The sequence below is a fragment of the Labeo rohita genome, chromosome 17 (assembly GCF_022985175.1).
Source record: "Labeo rohita strain BAU-BD-2019 chromosome 17, IGBB_LRoh.1.0, whole genome shotgun sequence".
Classification (NCBI taxonomy): domain Eukaryota; kingdom Metazoa; phylum Chordata; class Actinopteri; order Cypriniformes; family Cyprinidae; genus Labeo; species Labeo rohita.
Window position 1 is genome coordinate 15,409,315 of NC_066885.1, and position 19,934 is coordinate 15,429,248.

General features: G+C 35.7%; 1 protein-coding gene across 3 annotated transcripts in view; it reads right to left on the reverse strand.

Moving 5' to 3' along the window:
• The window catches only part of wdpcp (WD repeat containing planar cell polarity effector), a 78,027-nt gene extending 58,711 nt beyond the window's left edge, over positions 1–19,316 (reverse strand). For 2 of the 3 annotated variants that reach the window (XM_051134087.1, XM_051134088.1), the window contains exon 1: positions 19,018–19,316. The gene's annotated coding sequence lies outside the window, so the exon portion shown is untranslated. Of the gene's footprint in view, positions 1–11,381; positions 11,446–19,017 lie in introns of those variants that run through there. The other variant, XM_051134089.1, reaches the window with a different exon arrangement.
• Positions 19,317–19,934: the final 618 nt, after the last annotated feature.

A 19,934-nucleotide genomic window follows, 5' to 3' on the forward strand; every position in this document is an offset into this window, starting at 1 on the left:
CCCAGTGTTTACAAAGTGAATGTCCAAATGAGATCAAACGCTGACGCCGACCAAATAGCGATGTAAATGATTTTGAAGTTGGAGGAGAAAATGGAGAGTTTGAAGTTGGAAATGAAAATGAGAAAATGAGAGTTCTTTGAGAGTTCTTTGACATGAACCGGAATACACAGAGTACATGCAGAACTAGACAAGACAAGCATTTGAGGTTAAAAAGTATATAAACTGTATTTTTTTTTTTTTAAGAAAATAACCAATTGGTTCGCTAGATAAGACCCTTCTTCCTCGTCTGGGATCGTTTAGAGCCCTTTGATGCTGCATTTAAACTGCTCACAGGCACAACAGAAGTTCACTATATGGAGAACAGTCCTGAAATGTTTTTCTCAAACGAGTATGACTAAAGAAAGAAAGACATGAACATCTTGGATGACAACGGGGTGAGTAAATTATATGTACATTTTTGTTCTGGAAGTGAACTTCTCTTTTAAGACTGGTAGACCAACTCAGACCACGAAAAAACAGCTTCATGTTCAAAACAACAGCTTGACCACCTTAAGTTGGTATGATGTCCCCATCATTTGGGTAATGACAAAGTTAATTTTCCAGCAGCCATTACTTAAGTCTTCAGTTTCAAATGATCCAATAGAAATCATTATAATATGCTGACTTTTTTTTCAGTGTTGAGAACAGTTGTGCTGCTTATTATTGTTGCAGAAACCATAAAACAGCATCTATTTGAAATAGAAATCATTTGTAACATTACGTTTTACTGTCACATTTGATCAATTTAATGCATCCTTTGTAAATAAAAGTATTATATTCTTTCAAAATAAAAAATCTGACCCCAAACATTCAAATGGTAGTGTAGATTTTCAATAATTTTACTACTATGGTGTGAACAAATTTTTCCATTTTCTAGGCTGCACACACATCTAAAAGGAAAACCGCCAAATATAAATACAGTATAAAAAATACAGGTGTCCTATTTTGTCCTTTGAGTAATCATAACAAAATCCAAAAATCTTAATTCTTTTTAAACTTAAAAATTCACTCAATAAATATTTCTTTAAACGAAAGTCAAGTTCTTAATGAAAAGATCCTTCAAAAAGTGACATTTCTGTTAAAAATACAACAATACACATGATAGTTAGTACTAGTTAATGCATTTTATGTTTTGTGGTATTAGTTGGTTTTCTCACTCCAAAACTTTCTATCCTATTCAATAAAATGACAGAAATCAGCATTAATTAACATTTTGAAAGATCATACAATCCTGGCATCAATCCTGGCTCATATTCTTGGCATTGTATAAATAACCAAGCAATAATTAATAAAGTTTAATTACCTTGGCCAGAGCATATTTTGAAAGTCTACTATAGCCTTTTACAGAAATACTTGCTTAAATTTACATTTCAAAAAGTACTGCATAACAGGAAAGACCCAGCTGGCTTTCCAAGTAGGGATATTTTAGACATTTCCATTAAAAAGACCTTGACTCAAAAGGCAACACACCAGAAAAACCATATGCAAGCAGAGAAAAGAACTGAATTAGTCTATATATTCCCATCTGTCAGTTGAAATACCATGGCTTCATACAATTTATATTGTATCATATCAGCTTACTTATCTATTTCTTTTCTCTACTTTCTCAGGTCCTCATAACAGGAGAGACAAGTCAAGTGTGACAGACAATATGTGGCTATTGCTACGTAACATGAAGGTGCCATTGAAGAGACACAAGGACAGAGTGGCGCCATGGCACACACACACATACACACAGAGCCTGAGTATCTCAGAAAGGCCTCTATTCACATTCAGCAGGCAAATAATAGCGACTGACAGACAAGCAGCTCAAAATGAGGTAAATCTAATACTATTCATGTGAGAAGACATCTACAGTATGTCTGTGCGAGCGCGTGTGTAAGAAGTGTCAATCAGGGCCGTAAATGAAGTTGGCCAGCGTGAGTGACGTGGCCGGGGGGCAGGTCTGTCTGTCTGTCAAACGAGAGGAGAAAGGAATGAACAAGTGTGAAAAACGAAGAGATCCCGACGGGATGAAAAGGAAGAATCTACTCCAATTGTTGTCAGAAAGCAGGAGAGCGAGGCCATCAAGAGTTCAAGAGTTGAAAAGTTCAGACTGAGGAGGAAAAAAGGGTTTGAGACAGAGAAGATCGGCACGAACATGTACAGGAGCTGCCGGCGCTCTTAATCTCGAACATGAGTTTGCAGCATTAACCAAGACTAGCCAAGTATTTACTAGCCTATCTTTAAGAAGAGGTGGGTTAAAAAGAGGAGGAGAATAGTAAAGAGGGAGGGAGGGAGAGAAAGAAAGCACATGTCAGCAGGTTTGGATTGGATAGAAGGTTTCTGATTCTGTGCCATGCTCTTGTAGAGCTGACCGAGCAGCACACACACACGTGCATACACACAATGCCATCGCCACCAGTCATCTTATCTACTCAGTGCTGCATGGTCATTCTTCCACTTCATTCCTCCCTTGCTCTCTCTATCTTTTTCTCTCTCTCTCCCTCCCTCTTTCAAATTCCTTGGAGGTTTTATTACTATAAATAGCTTCAATTACTTCATATATATATATATATATATATATATATATATATAAAGAACTTCCAAATAACATTAAGCAGCACAACTGTTTTCAGCATTGATAATAAGAAAATGTCCTGAGCACCAAATCAGCATATTAGAATGATTTCTGAATTACCATGTGACTAATGGCTTCTAAAAAACAGAAACCAATTACATGTCAAAGCACATTAATATACAAAACAGTTTTTTTGGGGGGCTTTTTTCCATTTTTCTTTGATAGGACAGTGGAGGTGAGACAGGAAGTGAGTGGGAGAGAGGTGGGGGGTGGTATCGGGAAAGGTTCACAAGGCAGGATTCGAACTCAGGACACCCGAGGCGCAACTGCACCATATGTCAGCACACTGTTCACAAGGCTACCGGTGCAGACAGAAAAAAGTTATTTTTAAACTGTTATCATATTTTACAGTATTACTGTTTTTACTGTATATTTGATCAAATAAATGTAGCCTTGGTGAGAATTTGGAAGAAATTTTTTGTGTGTATGTGCGCACATTAGTGGTAGTGATTTTTAGTGAATTTTGAACAGTTTTTTACCTTTTTAAAGGAGAAGTCCACTTCCAAAAAAAAGATTCACATATAATACTCACCCCCTTGTCATCCAAGATGTTCATGTCTTTCTTTCTTTAATCGTAAAGAAATTATGTTTTTTGAGGAAAACATTTCGGCATTTTCCTCCATATAATGGACTGATATGGTGCCCATATGGTGCTCAGAATACACAGAGTTCAGGGAGTGCAAGGCAAGACCAACTTTTGAGATTAAAAAGTATTTAAATTATGCTTTTAATGAAAATAACCAATTGTTTCGCTAGATAAGACCCTCTTTCTCGGCTGGGATCATTTACAACTGCATTTGGGATCATCTGAAGCCGCATTTAAACTGCCTTTTGGAAGTTCAAAATCGGGGCACCATACCAGTCCGTTATATGGAGAAAAAAGCAGAAATGTTTTCTTCAAAAAACATAATTTCTTCACGACTGAAGAAAGAAAGACATGAACATCTTGGATGACAAGGGGGTAAGTACATTATATGTGAATCTTTGTTTTGGAAGTGGACTTCTCCTTTAAGCATATTGTTATGCCAGTAGGCAACAACTGACATTATAAGTGAGTTGTTGACTCATTGATTTAGCTTAATTTAAAAAACTGATTCATTCAGGAATATAAAGCCCAGCATCCCAATTTGCATGCGATTTGCCCTAAATACTACTTACAATTAGTGATCTTGAATACTATGTAGGGTGGATGATATGCAAACTGGTTGCAGGTCTTTATAAATGAGTCACTGGCCACGTACACATTGCAGCTAAATTCGGTTGTTACTTTACCTTTTATTCCTTAATCGCTTTCTGTACACACATAATTCACTAAAATATGGGAGTGACAACCACATTCAATAACCACAAGAAATGTACAGAAATTCTATGCAGTGTGTACGGAACCAAACTGAACGACTAGTTGTTAATGATGTATTTAAATGCGCATCAGACATGCATCTTTGTCTGTATGTGAGATGCAAGAAAATAACAGTGAAAGAAGTTTTAACCTTGTTGCATCTCATATCCGCAACACATTACTTTATTAACTCTATAAAGTGCCTAGCTTTATGAGCTAAAACAACATCCCTAAAAGTGCATAAATATGAGGACACAGCAAAAAACAGTGACAAGTGTACTACTGGCTGAAGGCAGAAATATGCTAATACGGGACAGTCTGTCAATGGCCATGGGCGGGGCCTGAACAATATGACATAATACTGCTGCTCTGTTTAGGTTTTTGGGGATTAAAAAAAGGAGTGAATGGAGTTTTATGATTGTAGTGTGGCAGTGTCCACACAAAACAAGTGAATTTTGCATCCAATGTTCCCTTTACAGTGGGTTTGACGCAAAGTTGAGCCATATATATATGGCTCAACTGTGGGGGATTTTTTAGAAGGTTGTGGGTGTTGAATGATACAAACACACACACACCTGCGGTCCCCACAATGTTAAAAAATGATTAAAAATAGTAAATGATGTTTATCTGAAAGTGTAACGATGCAAACATGTTTTCTGTGAGGGCTAGGTTTAGGGTTAGGGTTGGGTTAGGGGATAGACAATATCGTTTGGTCAGTACAAAATCTATAGAAGTCTATGGAAAGTCCCCACAATTCACAAAAACAAACATGTGTGTGTGTGTGTGTGTGTGTGTGTGTGTGTGTTTTGTATCATTCAGCACCTGCAACCTTCTATGATTGCACTTCTGAGAGTTTAAAATTGAATGTCTAGGCTGGCTGTCTTACTAAACACTTAGATAAAAGACAGCTTTGCGTGAGCTTTGATTTGAATTCTTCTATCCTGACAGGCCAAGCGTAATGCGATTCTTGTTAGCATAGCCGTAAACATGGGTGGTAATAACCTGAGACTAAAACACTCACGAGGAGGTCTAAGTACATCTGTAAACGTCATTAGAGCAAAATGATCAGGAGAAAGAGATCCACGAAAAGAACAGAGGAGAGTAAAAAGGGAGCGATGCCTTTTAAGCAGGTGTTTACCCAAAGACTTGGAGCAGAAAGCCAAACAGTGGGGGCGCAAGGCTGGGTCACACTTCTCAGAGCTGAGGAATTTTTTGTCATTTAAGAAATGGTGGGGATCTTTTTTTTGTCTGAATACTGTGGGGGATTTTTTCTGTGACTTTCAAACACAGGCTAGAGTTTGTTTGCGAAATAAATTCTGGTGACCAAAGGTGGGTAAACGTCAACGTCAACAAAGGCCAAAACCGCAAGGAGCCGCTAAACGACGGGAGAGCAGTTCTAGGAGTCTGTCTATCAGTGTCCAGTGTGGTTGTTGGTGAGACAGGTGCGAGCGAGACAGGTGTCAGTGTGTCCGTGTCTTTGTTTTTGTTGTTGGATTTACTTTCTTTAATGTCCCTGCCAGCGTTCATCCCCTGACGTTTTGCGGTTTGGCCCTTTGACAAGGATGCGTGGAAGGAGAAGACCTCGGAACGTTGCGAGCCGCCGAAAGGTCAGGAGAATGTTGCGGACTTCACAGCAGCTCATTACGGATAGTCTGCAGGATGCTGTCACAAAAAAATGACAACCTGTCAGTCCAGAAAGGCAAACGTTGACATGGTGGCCGCTACACAGCACACACCTGCCCTTCCTCTCCCTCTTTTTCCCCTCACTCTCTTCTTTTCTTCAGGGTGACATCCAGAATGATTGACCTCGTTTAGACCTTTCAGAGTTACTTCTGCATCAGACCACACAGAGGACAAAAATCACAGAGATATTTTTATAAATCTAAAAAGACTATTTATCGGAAAAAAAATGTCTTAGTAAATTATTTGTGAATTTTAGTAAAATTTTAAGTAAATCCTACCAAAAACATATTATTTTCCCAGTGTAATAACAAATTATATATATTATTATATAATATTTTACAATAATATAATAATTTATGCACCAATTCAAAATAAAAGTTTATGTTAACATACTTTACGTGTGTGTGTACTGTGGATATTTATTATGTATATATAAATACACACACATACATGTATATATTTAAGGAAAAATATGTTAGATTTATATGTAAAATATATATATTTATATACAATATAAATTATATACAAGTGTTTACATACAATACATACATTTTTTTTTCAAATATATACATGTGTGTATTTATATATACATAAAAAATATACACAGTACACACACATCTAGTATGTAAACAAAATTTTATTTTAAATCGATTAATAGCAACTAATCGTTTTGCAGCTCTATTATATGTTATAATAGAATAGAATAGAATAGAATAGAATAGAATAGAATATATGCACCTCTTTGAACACCAAAAAAAACCGCACAGAAGACAAAAAGACATTCTATTATATTGCCATCTAACAAATTAGGCAAAAAAAAAAAAGTATATTTATTTCTATATTTATATGTATTTAGGCAAACATATAAACATACTTTTGTCATGCAAAAATATATTATATTATATTATATCATATAATATATTATATTATATTACACGGTTTATTATAATCAAAACATGTCACATATCATTTCTGCCACCGAAAAGAACTGAGGAAAAACTAATTTTTAAGCAGGTTTTCTGAACGTGCCATTCATCAAACGAAAAGATAGTCCCACCCCAAACTTAGGCTATTGGTGGAGCAAATGTTGCTGTGTCAGGCTGGTCGGAATGTGTAAAAAATGGAAAAAAACCACCTTTAAATACAGCTTGTTTGATTAGTACCAATGCACAATTCACACAGACTATGCTGACAATCGAAATATTACTTGTAATGAAATGTTATCTTTTTCTCCAGGTGTTTTTGGCATTCTGGATAAGAGTCTTGCCCTCTCTCTGACCCCTAAAGCTGTCACCGCTGACAGAGACGAGACACAAAGTTATTTTCAATTTAAAATAAAGGTCGGCTTTTCCTGTGTGACCTCTGACCTTTGAGTTTGAGCATCATCATGTGAGTCTGTGAGTGGGTGAGGAAGAACAGAGAGAGAGAGCAGGCGGAACAGGAATGCTGGGCTGAATCGGGAATGCTGAATTCCTCGGCACTTGGAGGAGCTCCATCCGACAAGCAGCCGCAGTGATCAGCCATGCATGCACAAAACACACCCACCCAAGTGCCCCTCTACAAGCACAATGACTTTGATTCTAATGGGATGCCCACTCAATGTTAAACCTATCACACACACACTCCCTGCTATTCTATCTACGGCTCCTGCATGTTGTATTTGACTGATGATAGTCAACACATACACATGTTTCCCCTCTTCCTCTTTATATGGGGAAATCCTCAAATGCAGGCGGCTGGCCGCAGGTAAGTGGACACAATAGTGGGGAAGTGCATTGCTGTGTCAAGCCCTGTCTTGTCAGATCCTATATCAGCTTACCCAAGTAGGGGCCCGCAGGGCCGGGACCAGAGCTCAGAGTTTTCAGCGGTGGTTAAAGTATTAAAATGGTTCTGAGAGCTCTCGGATTTCAGACATCATATCTCCTGACAAACTAAACAAGGCGGTCCTCACCAATCAGTTGTGTGACTAAGAGCCAGTGCTTGTGACGTGGACCGAGTCTTACTTGAGAATGTGTCAAGCCTCTGCCGCAAATTACAGCATTCTGGTGGCCTAAAATGCTTCTATTGAGACCTTTTTTTTTTTTTTTTTTCAAAGAACAGTATAATTGCTAATGTCTGTAAGTTTCGTAGTGATGCCACAAAACTATTTATTCCCAGGAAACAACTGCAAAGTGCAGAGTGTCCTTTTTCCTAGTAATTATATCTAAACATCTTAATTATATCTAAACATCTTAAAACAAGGTAAATTTGTCCGACAAGTACTACTGACGTCAGTTTTTTCTTTTTATTTACATAAACATATAATTTAAACATTTTTAAAATATTTTTGTAAGAAGTCTCATGCTCACAAAGGCTGCATTGTTTTAAATCCAAAATACAATAAAAACAGTAATATAAGTGTGCGCCATATGACCAAAATCTTATATCATGATATGTGTAATTTTACTTCATGGTAACGATCTAAATCACAATATAGTTATTTTTGCTTTAAATAAGGTCTTTATGATATAATTTTTTGATAAATTTCATAATTCTTGTCACCAGTGTCAATATCACCAAAAAAATAATACTGCCTAAAAATAAATAAATAAACTTAAGCTCACCGAAGACAAGTAAAATGTCAGCGATTAAATAAGAATAAGAAACTAATGACGAAACAGGATAAGAAAAAGTAGAACAAATAAATAAGAAATGCTACATTCATTGTATAAAGTAATCAAGTGTATAAAAACACTGCATGTTCTTCACTGTGTAAATTAAATTTATATTTCTTCTTATTAAAGTTATTTAGCCAAGAGCAATTAGTGATTTTCTCTTTTGTTGTTTGATTAACATGAATGACAGACAGCAGGAATATCAGACTGCTGTTACTTTAAGAGCTGCCCGAATCCTATAAACTGTTACACGTGTTTTCTTTTGAACTGTTTGCTTTCACTTAAAGAGCAGGCCATATGGGTTTTCAAAAAATGTATTTTTTGCAGTTCGTAACGTAGCTATTCTTAAATGTAAACAGTCTGCAAAGTTGTTAATCAAGAGTGCATGATAAATAAAGATATTGTCTCTCAAAAGAGTCGATTCTGAATCGCCTTAACGAGTCGTCATAATTTCGAATCTTCTGTCTATTACCGATCTATTTCACTAGGTAACATATTAGCATAATCCCTGCCTGCCCACGCAATACGTACAGTTCCACTAGTTAGTGTGTTTACATCATGTCAAGACGCCGCCGAATTGTGCGCTGTGAAGTTTGTTTTTGCTTTCATTGCCCGAAAGATGATGATGTGAAGAATCAGTAGTTAAAAATTTTTTTTCCAATGATATACAGCAATACAATTCGAACCTTTTGTTGTGTGCTTGTCATTTTACAACAGACTGCTTCTCTAATCTTGGAGAGTTCAATGCCAGATTCACTAAATGTTTGTCCACGAAAGACAAGTCTGTACCTTCTTTATTTTGACCAACAAGTGTCTCCAAGCCACAACCTGTAAGTACGATTAATACGTTATGTGTACATTTTCAATTAAGTTCTTAAAATACAATTTTTTTTTTGTGCTAGTATGTGATGTATATCAAGTGCAGCTTTAGGTTTTCAGGTAAACCACAATATTAATTACTGTCTTACTGAAATAGTTCTGATAATTTGCTACATCCTAAGAATGTTTCAATTTATGTAGATTGTTGTTCTAATTACTTTGTTTAATAAAGAATGTAGTGAAGTGCACTTTATAATCATTGTGAAATTGCGGTTTATTTTGCTGCATTGGCAGTTGTAGGGTTAATGCGGGGAGTAAAAGACTGGTGTGCCTGTGATACAGCTGTTCTGCATTCTAATTTTACGGTTTAGCAGCTAAACTTTAGCTGTGGGCACGATTCGCTTGCATTGTATACGGAACGACAAATTACAACAGACTTGGCCAGCTAACCAATCAGAGCAGAGTAGGCTTATGGAAGGGAGGGTTCTACAAACCTCAAGCTCAGAATGGAATCAGAACAAACCGTTTCGAAATCATTGAGAAGTGACTCTAATATTAAATGTACATTCTGAGAAAATTACAATGTTTTCTGACCTTAGATGCATTTAAACCTGTTGTAGGGGACTCCAGCACATTATTAGGACACTTTAAAATACCATATGACCTGCTCTTTAAGGCCTAAATTACTGTTTACATGGATACTTGCAAAGATGGGCATTTTGAGAACATACATACACTCTTAAAAATAAAGGTGCTTCACAATGCCATAGAAGTCTTTTGTTTAAATGGTTCTATAAAGAACCTTTAACAACTGAAGAACCTTTCTGTTTCACAAAAGGTTCTTTGTGGCAAAAGAATGTTCTTTAGATCATAAAAAGGTAAGAAAGAGATGGTTCTTTAATGAACCACTGACTGGATGGTTCTTTGTGGAACCAAAAATAGTTCTTCTATGGCATCACTGTGAAGAACCTTCTAAAGCACCTTTATTTTTAAGAGTGCATGTGTGTATTCAACTGTTCAAGGCCTATCAAGCGGCAAAAATAACTCTGTAAGCACTGTATACAGGTGTGTGCGCCTCTCTGACAGCGCTCAGAAAGTCTCTCAGACATTGCGCACATAAGGTTAAGTGTTCTCATTTGCTGCTGATTGCATTTCAGCAGTCTAAAATCACTTGTTTTTAAACTGAAATGCCTAAAAATTTGTGCAAATGATACATTTTCGTGACCATGTGAGCATGTAACTGCGATAGAGACGATAGTTCAAAATCTCCAGTTGACAAATTTCTACCGGTTAAACATGTCTACTGGTATTTCGCCCACCCCTACAGAAATATTGTGAAATATTATAAAAATTTTTTTTAGCAGACATTACCCCAGTCTTCAGTCACCAGTAATCACTCTGATATGCTGATTTTATTATTATTTCCTACTTAATATTTTTATGGAAATCTAGATATCTAATAAAAACTTCAGAATTTTTTTATTAATAGAAAGCCTTTATTAAAATATTATTAATTTAATGCATCCTTGCAGAATAAAATTATTAATTTTCTTTTTGAACAGTGTGTGACGAAAATTAAGTTTCATGTAAAACACAGTATTTGATACACACATAAAAGTCATTCAAAAAATAGTTATTCATCAGATTTGTGGTTTTGTGATCGGTTAAAATTTTGTCATGGCAAGCCAAATCCTTACGAAAAATAAATCCCTCAAGCATTATGTTACTTTTCAAGGTCTGGTTTAAGAGTTTCCACAAAGGCAAACAGACCATTGTGCTGTAGCTTAAACCTATCAACTCCCATACAGCCAGGCACTGTCTATGCAAACACATAAAGACCTATTTAAACAAAAAAAGAGCCGTTTAAGCTGAACATTTCAACACTGCAAAATCAGTATATACTTCGACGACTATATTTTTTAGCACTTAAAGAGAGAAAACGTAACAAGCAAACACAGATGACTAAAAGTGTCTGAACTATTTGTACTTGACTATCATGTACCTTTTTTGTCTGACAAATGACACTGGACTCATCCCAAACCACATACACACCTGCATACACGCAAGCGTGCTTTTTTGGAGCACCCGACTACCCCGTCAGTCCAGACAGGAGGATTGCTGGCATGACAATGCTATCCCAGCTAACATCTGTACGATAACTTAGGGTGCGACAACTACAGGCCAAATCCCTACACAGACTGAGAGAGACATGAACAGAAAAACAAACCTTAAACTCAGGAGCTGGTCCAGGATGCTCACTGTCTCTCTGTTTCTCCATTTCTCACCATTGTGCAAGAGAGTGTGAAGGCCAGGGCTGCCCATCCAGTTTAAGGGATTTGAATTAATGCAACATGTTTTGATTGCTGGACAGCTACAATCAAACACAAAGGCCGACTTGAACAGCACTCTTATCCCCAAGGAAATTATTCACTCTTTAGATGAGTGCAGTGGATGTGTAGGACTATAAGAAGAGCATTGTTGAAGCAAGCAACAAAACAACAACAACAAAAAAGGAGCCAGAGACAACACAACATTGATGTGGGTCATGTGTGGCCCATCAGCACCCTCCACTGCAATGAAGAGGGAACTACAATATTCGAGATTCATTTCGTCAAGTGCCAGTTCACCAGTCTTATGAGTTAATCACAATGTGATCCAGATGAAAACTTATTATTATATATCATTATTAAAATATACCACAGATATTGAAATGTATAATTATTGTTTGAATAATTATTAAAATTGTCATATAGTGGAACTAACATTTAAGATGTCAATTACCTTTTTTTAATTAAAAAAATAAACATTTTAGGCTAAAATTAACATATGTGACCCAGGATCACAAAACCAGTCATAAGTAGCACAGGTATATTTGTAGCAATTGCCAAAAATACATTGTATAGGTCAAAATTAACTTTCTTTTTTTTCTTTAAATGCCAAAAACCATTAGGATATTACGTAAAGATTATGTTCCAAGAAGATATTTTGTACATTTCCTACCATAAGTATACCAAAACTTAAATTTTGATTAGTAATATGCATTGCTAAGAACTTCATTTGTACAAATTTAAAGGTGATTTTTCTTTTTTTTTTTTTTTTTTTTGCACCATCAGATTCCAGATTTTCAAATAGTTGTATTATGGCCAACTACTTTCCTATCCTAACAAACCATACATTAATGAAAATTTATTTAGCTTTCAGATGATGTATAAAAGCATATGATTGCCTTTGTGGACATGGGTCACATATGTTTCAGATAGAGTGCACATTTAGGGTAATTTAAAAAGTGTCAATTCGCGGAATTACATTTACATTCGCTCAAACTGCATCAGATGTGCATACACGCTATTTTGTGCATTGTTGAGCCTTGTAACCAATCGAACGCGTTTCAGGTGAATTTAGGCATGCACCGGCCAATCAGAGGCGCTTAGATTAGTCAGCGCTGAAAATGCCTGAGCTGTGTTGATTTGCGCACGATCGCGAATTTCCTCATCATAAACAACACAGTGCATATACGATGTAAATAAAATATTATTTTCGTAGCTTTAGTAATCATAACTGGAGTTTTTGCATAACTTGTGCAGAGACTAACCGTGTTTGTCAATGAAGCCAAAATGTGACGTCCCCAAAACGAAACAAAGACGTTTTACTGTTTTCTATATCTATATTAATAATCATTACAATATAAAGAGCAAAAGTCTACAATAATTATTTTTGTCATAATATTGCAGCCCTATGATGTATGATTTAGATACAATTTTAAACAGTCTATTGTTAATAAGTAATTTAATTTAAGTAATTTAACTATTTCACACTAATTGACAACATGTTTTTTAATAATAAGGAAATGCCCCTTAATGCAAAAGTTGATTTCTGACCCTGACACACATATATAAACAAAACTTAATAATATAACAAACTACATGTACATGTATCATATACTGCATGTAAAGAATATTTTAATCATTGTATTATATTTTATCTCATTTCATTTTACATTACTGTTGCGTAAGAAACATATGTACCCTTACGCTAAGGAAAAGGCAAATTATATGGGCTGTCAAATTAAGTTAACACCAATATCTCAGCTCTTTGATTTCAAAATGGATTTTATGGCGTGTTTACGAGACACGGGAAAAGAAAGACGGGGTGATTGACAGGTGGAGGGCGGGGCTGCTTTATAAGCAGGTGAAGTGTGTGCTTCACTTTGATCAGAGCGTGTGTGTGTGTGGCTGCCAGGCATGGGAAAGTTTAAGGCTGACAGAGTGTGTAGTTGACAGGCATGGGGAAGTCTGAGGTTGAAAAAGCATTCTTGAGTAAATACTCCTGAGGGCTTTGTTGTTTGAAGCTAAATCAAAGAGCACTTAGAATGATCACGAGCCAGGAGAACCCAGCTGTACATTTGTGAAACAATGTGACAACTTGAAATCTGCCTGTCTTTAAAACCCCTACAGGAGGAGAAACTAAATAACACTCACTCAATTGCTTCAAGGGCTTGGAACTACATGTAGTGCCTTCAAAAGTCCAAACAAGTGCAGGTTAAAAATGACAGCAGTTCAAATGAAGCCATTCATTGATTTGTGGAATATAAATGTTCAAACTTTTTTAGGTGCTTCTTGTTTATTATTTGCTTGTTATTGCAATTCCGCTAAAAAAAACTAGTGCTACACTGACACCTAATGTTCATAAGGCAGTACTGCAGTTTAAACTTTAGGCATCTAAAATCATGCCAAGATATAAGCTCATGAGAATGCAAGTAAACATCTAAAGGATGGACATCACCGTTCTCACGTAACCCCATTGAAAGGCATTTAATCAAGATGGATTTTGCTAACAGACTATGGAAAAGACATAATAGTAGTCTGGTAAAAGGTTGTGGTGAGTCACCGGCTGACAGTACCAGACCACCATCAGATACAGCCGCCTTTGAATAAAGCAGATCACTGTGATAGAGATTATAAAAAGGATTTATAATCACAAAAATAAGGGTATGCGAATCTTAATCCAATCAACGTGGATTATAAAACGTCTACGTACACATAATACTTGGCACTTTCATAGTGCTATAGTGCCAGTTCTGTCATTTCTACTATGGGAGAATAACAGTGGTTTCAGTTAAAAACAAAACAAACACCAACATCTGTGGAGCAGTGATACCACAATACAATAAAATTACATGCCATGACCTAGGGCCGCACAATTGTGTGTGTTTCTTTCCATAGGTTATCTTAAGGGGTTTTTCCATTGTTTTACTTTTAGTTTTGGCATAACATTATAATAATAGAATCACAATTTTAATTTCAAGGAATAATCGACAATTATGTTTTTTATCATAATCGTACAGCCCTACCATAACCTTGCTGAATTCGACTGTAATAGGTAAAAACAGCACTGCACTGAGGAAAAATATAGCTACGGATATTAGAAAAATGCAGCCAAAAATAGCCCATAGTTTTCTTTCATGTTTTACGTAGACTAACATTCAAAGCTTTTAGATCGATAACATTTTTCTTTTTTTAAGGCCCAAGCACCAATGGTATTGGAATTGCTCAGATTCTCCAAAATGAATTGCATTTTTGAAATCTCATGTAACTGCGCACACGCCAAAAGTGGTGAACATTTACTTCTGATATGGGTTTCAGAAGTGGGATGTCAAAATAGCTTGATACCGCCAGCTATAAAATTTCAACGAAGTGCCCCTCGAGCTGTGTTACACATACATGTATGAAATTCGTTACACGCACGTAACACACCAACACCTATAAAAAAAAAGTCCCCGGAACAATGTTCGAAAACCCAACAGGAAGTCTGTTATTTTGAATTTTCTCAGCAAGTTTTGTGCTGTTTTCGCCATTTTCAGGTGTAGATTTAAACAGACCAACGCCAAATTTGGTGAGTTTAATCTGAAGGCCTTTGTGACATTAAATTGAGAAGATCTTGAGTTTTCGTTGAAGGGCATGTCTGTGGCGCCCTGACAAACTTTGATTTTTCACCATGAAAAAGGAAGTTGTTATAATTCAGGCATACAATATCTGATCCGCACAAAAATTCACATGTTTGATATTCAGTTATAGCCAAAGCGCCACCTACTGACAACAGGAAGTGGCATGTTTTACGCTGTAACAAACTCCTCATAGATATTTAATGATATCAATATTATATGTGGTCAGTCTACTTTAAAGGCCTTTGTAATGTTAAATTGTGAAAATCTTGAGTTTTCATTAAAGGGCGCATCTGTGGTGGCCTGACAAAATTCAATGTTTCGCCATGGGAACAGAAGGTGTTGTAGCTCAGCCATACAATGTCCAATCTGGCCCAAACTTTCAACACACTTGTTCGATAAGAGTCCTGGCCTGAAGATATCTAAAGGCCTTTATTCGGTTATAATCATAGCACCACCTGTTGACAACAGGATACATCATGCTTTGCACTAACCCAAACATACCATGTTAAATCTGCACTAAACTTTACATGTTTTATAAAAGTGCTGGCCTTAAGACATCTACATGCCAATATCCAGTTATAGTCATAATGCCACCACCTGGTAGCAGGAAGTTTGGCACCTATAAATGACTTTGACATATTCCTTCTATATTTAACACTTTAAATGCATATTGACCTCCGTTCGCTGTTTTCCTAAAGCCAGTCCGGGTGCGAGGGCCCTTTCAACGCTGCTTGCAGCTTTATTTTTCTTTTTTTTAATGTCTTCTATGCACACCAAGGCTGCATGTATTTGATTAAAAGTACAGTAAATACAGCAAAACTCTGTGTCACATGGTATTTCAGAAATCATATTATGCTGAGCTGATCAAGAAACATTTATTATTATCAATGCAAAAATATCAGTGGTTGGTCTGACCTCAGGTTATAAGAAAGAGTTTACACCCTCTCAAATGAACCCACAATATTTTTCCTCCTTCACCCTGTTCTTAGCTCACTCAGGCACTGAAATGATAACACATCCCACAGTGCATCTCTTTACTCAAGGCATAGTTGGATGAGGTCACAGAGTGCAGATGTTCTTAAATCCCACACGTATTGTTTTGATTTTCCCCTTTCTGCACAGACCATGAATATCCTCATGTCACCAGGTACAGCGTGTGCATTAGACACAATAACAAACATTCCCACTGACATGACAAGAACAATGCAGGTTCACAAAATCTGTGAAAAACAGCACATTTAAAAAAAATGGCACAAACCAGTTAAAGTCACTAGAGCATGAGTTGATAGAGGTGCAGTGAATCAGGAATAGCATCTGAAACATGAAAGCTGAGATATGACTTTTTAATCCATGAAGAGATCCCTGAAATCAGCCAACTTATTATTTATCTGAACTAAGAGTACTGAATAACCTTTGGCTCTCTCACAACTGCTTGATAATAATTAGTGCTTTATACAAATAAAAGTCCCCTGCTATTTATGAGGTGCAAAACAAATATACAGGCAGTTGATCAGACTGTTGCTTCATCTGTTATTAATCATTTAACTTGACTGATTATAGTTTTATTTTCAATAGTTTGACATGGAAAGAGTTGACTAATGTCTAGCACAGATTAAGAAACGGGGGCCTGTTGAAGCAGGTCTGGATTATTCTAGAATTTCAGTCTTTACCGTGTGCAATCTGATACTGCGCTATTAAAATATTTCAAAACTGTATTTACTGCTGTGACAATCCTGTCATGGTTAAGAGCAAAGGTTATGTGATTTAAAGGTTAAATAGATTTTCTAAAGAGGTCTGATACGTAAATAGCAAAATGGAACAACAGCTCGCTTAAAAAAAAGCTAAAAGATCATGCACAAAAATCACTTAGATTTCACAGAACAACCTGACAAGAACAAAAGCCTAAAGTGTTATAAACAAAAAGGATCAATCCATCTTTAAACCTTTACACCTGTCATAGACTTTCAAATATTTAATTAACATGAGTTAATTACATTTATATTAATTGCACATCATTTATGAATGTCAGTATGTCAATAACCTTATTTAATTATTGCTAATTATTATGTAACCAGCCTTGTGGTTAGTGCGCTGACATATAACAAGTTCGATTCCTGTCTCTAGGCTCTTTGCCGATCCTGCTCCCCTCTCTCTACCTAATACTTTCCTGTCATCTCTCCACTGTCCTATCTGAATAATAAAGTAACAAAAAGCCCAAAAATATAACTAATATATGTGACCCTGGACCATAAAACCAGTCTTATGTTCCATGGGTATGTTTGTAGCAATAGCCAAAAATGCATTGTATGGGTCAAATTTATCAATTTTTCTTTTATGCCAAAAATCATTAAGATATTAAGTAAAGATCATGTTCCATTAAGGTATTTTGTAAATTTCCTATCGTAAATATATTAAAACTTAATTTTTGATTAGTAAAATGCATTGCCATGAACTTCATTTGGACAAATTTAAAATAAATTTAAAATTTATTTTGATTTTTTTGCACCATCAGACTCCAGATTTTCAAATAGCTGTATCTGGGCCATATATTGTCCTATCGTAACAAACCATACATCAATGGAAAGTTTATTTATTCAGCTTTCAGATGGTGTATAACTCTCAATTTCTAGAAATTTACACTTATGACTGGTTTTGTGGTCCTGGGTCACATATATATATAAAAAAAACATATTTTTTTAAAACAGTGGTATCTCTATCAAATCAGCATAATGTTAAAGTTAAACTGAAACATTCTTATTGTAGTATCTGACCAAAACAATTTATTTCAGAATAAAACATATGCATTAAATAGTGTTATGCAGGTGTAGCACTCTTGATTTTGCACAAAAAACTGGAGGTGTTATTAAACCCCAGTCTCAAAATACACAGTGTGAATGAAAGAGCCTGAGGGAAAGAAAGAGAGGGAGAACGAGAATATAAGACAAGGAAGTAGGAAAGCTCAGACATTTTAAAGAATATCTTATACAATATTCTGAATATGACATTCTATTCCAAATAAAACTGAGCGGTCAAAACTATATCCAGTAATCCGACTGTAATTGTTAAACAGAATTAAAAAGCACTCATAAACTGAAAGCTTGCCATCTCTGTTTTGGAGAAGAGTGTTTGGTGTTGTTCTCTACGTGGACATTACATGAAGAAGCAACATTATCCTCAGCTCCTTTGTTAGGCGGTTTGTAATGAGCCTGTAATGAGTTCATGTAAAATGCAGAAGGGAGATCATCTATCTCACCCAGAGCAGGGGTCCTCACAGCACTGAACTGATACAGAGGCCCTGTATCACCCTCTCAACATAGGAGGGAGCAGAAAACATCTACTGTGTCAATGACATGGCTGACAGAATCAAGCTTGCAAATCAGTTTTATAAATGACTTTGTTAGTACTACAATAAACTGACAATTCTCCTTACTAACTGAAAATATATATTTTTTCAGAATGGGGAAATATGGTTCATAAATCTGTATAAAGAGTTTAAGTGGGGATATACGATTTTCTTTTTTATATGTCACATTTATTAAGTCATTGTCCATGTTAGTCTCAAACTTGTTACTTAGAATGCGACTAATAATGATACAAATACAGTCCAACTAATGACACAAATATCCACTAATACTAATATATTTCACAATCATCTTCACAAGCCAGTATAGAAGTACAAGCCGACAACAGTGAACCCAATCCGGTCAGCTGAACCAGTCCGATGGGTCCGAAACAGCTGACGCCGGAAATTTTAGATTTTTTTCAGGTGATAAGAGAAAAAGATTACTTAATCAAATATTGTTTTCGCTGTACAACGTCTTATACAAATACATTTAATTTATTACATACATATATGATTCAGCACTGAAATACTCGTGTGCACAGGATACTCTGACTCTAACATCATTCATGCACTTACCGGTTAGTTCACAAATAATCTGTTGATCTCCAGTTGACTGAATTGATGCCGCTGGAGCTGTGTGTGTTTGTTGCCAGACGACTAACGACGCAAATTAATATAACTTTAGAAGAACAATACAAGCTAAAATAAAACTGTCGCTGTTAAACGCGATCTCCTTCACTTATGTAACTTTTCAACATGTCACACGATATTTTAGGGATTGTTAGCTGTTGCTAACCATTGACATGTTCATGATTTCAAGAGTGTCTAAGCAACGGACGCAACTCTCCATCACTGTTTACTTTTCTCCCGCGTTGTTTTCCAAACATTACGGTACTCTAATATCTTCCGGGTTGTTCCTTTAGCCAGGATCAGGATTTAGTTCCCATTTACATGAGTTCAGAAAGCCGATCGATTATTAAGATATTAAACAGATTTTACGAGGAATGTTTTGGTTATTTTTTTATTAATAATCTACTTTATTGTCCAAATTACACTCACACATATATTTAAGCTAAAAACCTTAAACATTTGTTTTGTATTTATTTCGCATAAACTGCTTTATTATATGTTATTTCTGAACGCAAATTATGTTTATCACGGTAATCTTATTTCAAATTAAATGCCCTACTGAAAAGCAGTAACTTTTTATTAGCAAGGATGTTTTAAATGTACCAAAAGTGATGATAAAGACATTTATAATGTTACAAAAGATTTCTATTTCAGATTAATGCCAATTTTTTTTTTTTTTTTTTTTTTTTTTTTTCAAAATTTCTATTGATCAAAGAAACTTGTAAAAATCTACTCAGCTGTTTTCAACATAATAATAATAATGGACCTTTATTTTTCAATATGCTGTAATCACTAGTTGAATAAAAGCTTGTTAAAATGAGCATCTGCAGGTTGATTTCAAAATCCGGACATTTTCAGAGACA